General features: G+C 41.8%; 1 pseudogene; it reads left to right on the forward strand.

Annotated features, from left to right (window-relative positions):
* LOC137239238 (poly(ADP-ribose) glycohydrolase-like) overlaps nt 1–3,320 on the forward strand; it is a 40,082-nt pseudogene extending 36,762 nt beyond the window's left edge.
* Nucleotides 3,321–8,126: the final 4,806 nt, after the last annotated feature.

Below are 8,126 nucleotides of genomic sequence, written 5' to 3' on the forward strand. Positions count from 1 at the left end.
CCGGTAGCGTTTCAGCTAGTCAGGCATACTAGTGCTGCAGAAAAATGGGCATTTAAATTGCTTGGTACTCAAATTTTGGTACCGAACCGGGTAGAGCGTGTATAATGTGGGGTCTTTCGATTCGTTGTTATTTGTGTTGTTGGTGCTAAAAACCAACAACTTTCCTGCCCGCTGCAAAAAAAATGTTTGGACAGCAAAATTGTATGCTATATAAAGAAAAAATAAAAAATTTGAACGAAAAATCCACGTTTTAAGTAAATGCAATGGCGAAAAGGTGAGTATTATATTGGCATAAGCTATTTATATACCAATTTACATGTAATTTTTTCTTGTTTACATATTTTTCAAAAGTGTTATTTCCGTGAAATGTGCTTTATTTATTTTTCAATAAATGATGAGTTGTGTTGTACAAATGTTAACTATAGCTGTTGTTTTCTTGGAAAAAATCTACCCACTACTACTATTTTCATTTTTTCGTCTGCCACCATTCCCATTTTAGAAGTTCGCTCACTGGTACCGGCATACCAACGGCAAAGACGAAAAAACGCACATTCATACATACCCGTGTATAAAATGTAAAATTCCTATGAATTGAAACAACGGGAAATGTATCAAGTGATTTTCCGTCCTTTCATTCTCTACTACGGAGTGGCCTTGCGTACATCCTACATATTTGTAATAATTCATAAAAAATTAACTTGTGACCAGTTGTGGTGAAAAAAATTTTGATTTAAAATACGCCCGCCCGGTCACAGTGAGCATTATTTTGAGGCAAGACAATCATTTAGGCGAATCTCCAAAGGATCAATTTCTTGTTATGTGTATGCCGGTGCCTATACCGACAGAAACATCAAAGCAAAGTACGAGCGAAGCGTGGAAGATGAAACCACCATCTGGTAGTGGCGTGGACCAACATCGTTTAACCTGTAGGTATAGATGGGGCGCAACCAGTGCTGCTACTACGCCTGGCACATGTGTCTGTGGTGCACGTGGTCCCGATGAAGCTTTCGCAACGGTGAAAGGCACAAATACAGTTTCCATTTATTGAAAGGAAAAAATTGCCACTGCTCTTGGAAAGTTTTAACTTGAGTGATTAAATAAAGATTAATTGACCTTTAAACACTAACAGAAGCATCGACACTTGCCATTCTATTGAAGTTAGGTTATTTGGCAATTGTGCCGGAGTGCATATAAGTTTCGACGTGTGAAAAGCCTCGCGAATATACCCGGAATCAAACAAAATATTTTTGTGTGTATATTGTGTGTGCATAAACAATTTACAAGTCTGCAACTAATTGCAGGCGCATTACAATAGCTTGTGCACGCACAAAGGCCGAAGGTGGAAGCGGTAGCAGCGATATTAGTGCTGGCATGAGTGGAATTAGTGCGGGGACTGATAATGATCGCAGTAGTCAGGAACTGGATTGGCGAGGCTGTTCAATGAATGAAATTGATCGCGATTGGAGTGAATTCGAATTGGAACATATACCGCCGGTTCGTCTCAGCGACACACATACTGTCCTATACGTGAATTAGATCATGCGCCCCCACGTCCTTTACGTGCTCACCATAAATGGGATGCGACGCATGTCCGTTTACCATGCTCTAGTAACAGTCAATACTGAGTGACTGCAGAAGATGGTAGTGCCACTATAGACGTTGGGAAATGATTGAAAAATTCTTATTACAGCCCATTAATAATAGCAATAATAGCTGCAAGCGGCCATAATCTCGTACAATACAAATTATGAAAATCAATGGAATTTTCGTAATCTACATCGTTTGTTCGAAGATGATTTAGATGAGAGTGAAGCGCGCGTATTTTCCGAAGATCTGCTACCACGTATATACGTTTAGCATCGCGTTTGCCAGAATTAGTACAAGCACCTATACCATTACTTAAACAGGGACAATGTCACTCGGTAACACTTTCACAACATCAAGTTTCTTGTTTGTTGGCTAATGCATTTCTTTGTACATTACCTCGAAGAAATACAATGAAAAAACGGTCAGAGTATAGCACATTTCCAGATATCAATTTTAACAGACTATTTCAAAGCGGCCGTCAAGCTGTAATTGAAAAAAATCAAATGTATTTGCCACTACTTTCGTCGTGTTTGTCCGACTGAGCGCGATAGTTCCAATGTGCCTACCGGTGTAGTTACGTTTACACCCCACAGCTTAGGGCATAGTGATCTTCCTAACTGGGCTGAATGTAAAGCTCCATTGGGCGCGTTACCTTTACACCTCACATCTACCGGCACGATTGAGGATCACAGACTTGGTTTACTTTAAGTTGATTTTGCCAATAAATTTCTTGGTGGTGGTGTTCTCGGTGTTGGATGTGTGCAAGAAGAAATACGTTTTGTCATATGTCCAGAGCTACTTATTTCCAAATTATTTACGGAATGTTTACGACCTACCGAAGCCCTATTGATGGTCGGCGCCGAACGGTACAGCGACTACAACGGTTATGCAAATACTTTCGAATGGGCTGGAAATCATGATGATTGTATACCATTTGATAGTTCACGTCGTCGTCAACCGCATATTGTAACTATTGATGCTTTACATTTTATGCAATCACAACATCAATATCGTGAAGATTTGATTAAACGTGAATTGAATAAAGCTTATGCTGGGTTTCAACATACACAAAGTTCAGAACCACCTTGTGTAGCATCAGGTATTTGAAGCTATGGTGCATTTGGAGGTGATTCGCGTTTGAAAGCTTTAATACAACTCATGGTGTGCACAGTAACTCAACGAATTTTGGCATATTTTTACTGTTGGTGATGCTAACTTACGGGACGAAGTACATCGCATGCACACATTTCTATTGGAACATAATGTGTGTGTAAAGGATTTATGGAACTTACTAACTAGCTATCAACGTCAAAATATGGCATCGAATAAGCTCTACAATTTTATTTACGGCTGCATTAGTAATACTTTGAAGCGCAGCCCGAAGACGGAAGCCGCCTCACCAAAGATTAAGAGTTGGCAAAATTTAATGAAACGCTGGTTGAAACCGCAAACATCAAAATGCAAATGGAAATACGATTTCCTCTGCATCCTCAACGTTGCGGCGAAGCAATTTGAGTGAAGATATATTCGCCACCTCCTCGAATACGGAAGTTGAGGACGCTGATAGCAATCCCACAGAAACTTCGCCTATAACCATACATTCATCGACCTCACCGTCAGCTAGCACAACGAAAGTGATGAATGCCCGAAGCACAGCTACAGTAGATCTCACCATAACGTCACAATCAAATGATAGTGGGGAAAATGTAAATGTCGTCAACGCTCGCTACTAGAAATGCTAGATCCATGTTATACAGCAAAAGCAAATAATGGTCCCGTTGCAAAACGCATATGTCTTAGCAACGAAAAAGTCGAAAATAAAGATTCAACAACACCGAAAAAATAACAAAAAAGGTATATGATTAAATTTTAAATCAAAATATTTTATATATTTTTAAATGGTACTTTAAAATAGTCGTAGAAATATTATTTAAATAGGTATCGGGACTTTGGTGCAATATCCTTTTGTGACGTTAATGATAAAGGCGTACCATCAGATGAGGAATACGATGAGCACCTTATTAAGTAGTCCGACGTTAGTTGATTGTTAGTTATAAATCAGTTAATTATATTTAGAGGAGGTTTTTTTTTTTTTTTGAAATATAATGAGTATGGCTAACGAAATTGTAAATTGTTACCCTACACAAATTTGCACTATTTTTTATTCGTTTTTGGGTGTATTTTACATTCGGGGTCCTTTAATTGAGATCTTAGATTCAAATGGTTAAGAAATACTTCATATACATTTAATGATTGGATTATAAAGCAGTTTCTTTTTTTTTACATATCGGAACTGCAATTGCTTTTTGTTCTTCAATCTCCTGACGCAAGGGTTCACTGTTGTGAAATACATTTAATATATGCTTTTATATAGTGATGGCCTAATAAGTAAAATGTTTCAATTGCACCCAAAACTATTACAATGGTCTGTCACCGCGCCCCAGAATTTGGGTGTTCTGACTGGGTACGGGCTTCTGACGCGAAATGGCTTTAAATTAGGCCTGCTCAATGATAGCAGATGTAGTATTTTCCGGGTTGCAGGGGGGAACGATCGATCACGTTTGGTTGTCGTGCCGGACTAAGACTCCAGCGAGACTCTAGATCTAGAAGCGGCCAGTAGCACAAGTCCTACAAAGCTGCTAGTCATGCTCAAATGAGTACATTGTGTTATGGTATTTCCATTATTGACTAATGAAATTTTTTCGTGAGTCGATTTACTAGTAGAGTTTTTGACGTTTCGTATGTTCATGGGCTACGACAGTGCACGATTGCTTGGTATCGGTACTTTCCATGATACCTATGTTCAACATGATTCGAATGACGATGTGTATTGCAAGTTTTATTTTTATTGTTCACCTCGTGTATTTGGCCGATGGCGTAGGAGTTCTGTGATCCTCGCTCGGGGTGAGCGAGTGAATTTGGGTTGATTTGTCGGAAATGAAAAAAGATATATACTGGGCCGAAAGCCTTTATGTTCTGTGGCAGATGCGGATCTGCATTAGGGTTGTTGGTTGGCCTCGTTCCGGGTGAACGAGAGCTGGGGTTGATTTTCTGAAAAGAGGGATGGGGAGGAACAGAGGGATTGTTAAGAGGAGCTCGTGGTCCTCTCACAATCGCTCTCCGTAGGAAGAAGGATCAGTTTGAGCAACGGTCGTCTGACTTGACCCTTCTCGGTTATGAGGTCGACTACACGTACTCGGTTTTCTTCGCCGGGGTGTACGTTGACGCCTCTACCTAACCTCCATTCGTTGGGAGATAAGTTGTCCTCATTGAGGACAGCGAGATCTCCCACTTGTATGTTTTGTTTGGGATGCTTCCACTTCACCCGTTTTTGAAGTTCGGAAAGATATTCGGTTTTCCATCTCTGGTAGAACGTTTGATGGAGGGCCTTGGGCTTCTGCCATCTGTTTATTATGGAGGCCGGGCTTTCGTTAACATCCGGATCTGGCGGCGCCAGAAGATGGCTGCCCGTTAGGAAATGTCCCGGGGTTAGTGGGTCCAGATCCGTTGAGTCATTGGACCCTGGACTGAGAGGGCGCGAGTTGAGGCACGCCTCAATCCTGCACAAAAGTGTTTGGAACTCCTCCATAGTATATTTGTGGGATTTGAGGATATTATGGGCTTTTGAAGCTCTTCACTCCCGCTTCCCACAGGTCGCCCATATGTGGAGCGCCGGTGGGAATAAAATGCCAAGTTAATGCTTGATGGCTATACTTGGTGGCTGTTTTGTCTCGGTTTTCGGCCAGGAAGGCTTTGACTTCCGATCGTAGAGATCTGGAAGCTCCGACAAAGTTCGTACCATTGTCGGAGTAGACGTTCTTTGCACATCCTCTTCTAGCGATAAAGCGCGAAAAAGGCTGCCAGAAAGCATGGGGTAATAAGGTCACTAGTGGCTTCTAAGTGGATGGCCTTACTGGAGAAACAGACAAAAAGGCATACATAGCCTTTGGATAGTCAATACCCCTACCGCGGTAGCTTTTGATGTCAAAAGGCCCCGCAAAGTCTACCACGGTATTGGTGAACGCGCGGGTAAAGGTCGTACGTTCGCAGGGAAGGGTACCCATAAGTTGGGCTTGTGCCTGCTTTCGGTGAATAATGCAGGTTTTGCAATTGTGGATGATGGCTCTGATCATGCTCTTGACATTCAATATTGGGTTCGGATGAGACGGAGCATGAGCTGGTTCTCGCCATGAAGGGAGTCAAGATGAAACATCATGACTGTAAGGCGAGACAGTCTACAATGGTAAGGCAATATGATCGGATGACGCTCGTTGTCTGACATGTCTTTTGAAGCCCCTAGACGCCCCCTGTTCTAATAATATTGTGACGAATTTGCTGCAAATCTTCTTATTTGCCTTTTGCTAGGTTCGTATCGCTAAACTGTTGAATAAATAACTCCAATATTGGATAATGGAAAAAAAAAGATGGCCTTTATTAAAATACTTCACAATAACACTCAAACTGTGCAACGAATAGCTTAGTAACCAAACTGATATCTTAAAGGAAACTGACTTTCAAAATAATAGTGCTATTGCTCGATAGATATCGTCTTACTCGTAACTGCTTGACAATTCAAATCAAACTGAATTACTTCTTACTCGCCTGCATCGCTTTTATAGTTTACGCTGCATACTTCTAGGCTCTTCGATTTCCAGAAGTTACTAGTTGTTTCGGCTACAAAATCGCCAGCCACAACTACGTGCACAAATTATTGCTCTCCCTTGTGACAACTCAGATAAGGTATATGCATGTGTTTGTAGTTTACAGTCTCCCGCACACACATAAGCGTATAAGTAAATTCATCGGTGTGTGACATCTCATCTCTCGCTGCCTTGTATGTAAATGTTGCTCGTCGGAATGTGTACATATGTGTAGACGCAATTATTGATTCGTTTATGTAGATACATAATGATTGAATTATTGATGTGCATTCACGTCACTGCTTAGATCGGCTTAGAGCTGGCAGCACTCCTTAGTTTTGCTAATATTCGTAACACAGCCCTCCACCTAAGTCTGATCGTCCCGATCAGACAAATCTCTCGATCTAAACGCTGCTAATCTCTCCAAATGAACCACTTTCATTTTGGTTCGTGGTTTGGTAGTGGTTTGTATGCGGTACACTACATCGTTGATCCGTTTTACAACTTTGTATGGGCCTTCCCAGTTACACTGCAATTTCGGGGACAAACCTTTTTTTCGTTGTGGGTTGTATAGCAGCACCAAATCTCCTTCCTGAAACCCTTCCGAATTAATTGCTTTATCGTACCTCGCTTTCATCTTGTCACTCATAATCTTTGCTCGTTGCCTTACCAGATCGTGTATCTCTCTCAGCTCTTCTTCTAAGACATCAGTGGATTTCTTGACATTCCTCTCCGCATCGGCATCTATCCCATACTTCAAATCAGCTGGCAGTCGAAGGTCATTGCCAAAAATTACCTTTGCAGGAGTTTGGCCCGTTGTGTCATGTACTGCCGATCGGTAGGCCATCAAGAATAATGATATGTGTGTATCCCAGTCCTTATGGTACTTGTCGACTACTTTCCTTAAATGCTCCTCCAATGTTCTATTGAAACGTTCCACCATACCATCGGACTGAGGATGCAATGCAGTTGTCCGTGTTTTTCGAATGCCCAACTTCTTGCACAGTTCTTGGAACACAGCTGATTCAAAATTCCTGCCTTGGTCAGAATGTAACTCCATTGGTACACCATACCTTGCAACCCATTCGTTTTTAACCACTTCTGCTACTGTTTCTGCTTCCTGGTTTGAGATTAGGTATACCTCTGGCCATTTACTGAAATAATCCATAACCACCAGTACGTATTTGTTTCCGCGGTTGCTAGTAGGAAATGGACCTGCGACATCCATGGCGATCCTTTCAAATGGTGCACCTGAAATATACTGCTTCATCTGGCCACGACTTCGGGTTTTGGGCCCTTTCGCTCTGTTGCATACCTCGCAATTGGCAATCCACTCGGTGACCGACTGACGGCAACCAACCCAATAGAATATCTGCTTAATTTTCTCGAGTGTCTTCGTGATTCCAAGATGGCCTCCACTTGGACCATTGTGCAACTCGCTGAGCACGTCAGGAATCCTCTTTCTGGGAACAACTATCAGTTTCTTCTTGCATTGACCATCCTCACTCTCCCATACTCGATGCAAGCAACCGGATATCAATTCCAAACTGTTCCACTGTGCCCAATATGACTTCGCAATGGGACTCTCTGCTGACATATCCTCTCTGCTTGGTCTTTCGTTTCGTTCGAGCCCTTGCATAACATGTGACAGAACTGTATCTTCTAGCTGACACTTTCTTAGTTGTTCCTTGTCCCATTCATCCGTACACGTTATAGTCATTAGCTGGACATCTATAATGTCTTCTCTAGCCTCGGCCTTTGACAGTGCTTGCATTCTAAACTACATGGTCTTCGTGACATTGCATCAGCATTTCCATGGGTACTACCTTTTCGATGCTCAATGGAAAAGTCATAGCTTTGTAGTCGCTCGATCCACCGTGCCAATTGTCCTTCCGGATT

The sequence above is a fragment of the Eurosta solidaginis genome, chromosome 1 (assembly GCF_040869045.1).
Source record: "Eurosta solidaginis isolate ZX-2024a chromosome 1, ASM4086904v1, whole genome shotgun sequence".
Lineage (NCBI taxonomy): Eukaryota > Metazoa > Arthropoda > Insecta > Diptera > Tephritidae > Eurosta > Eurosta solidaginis.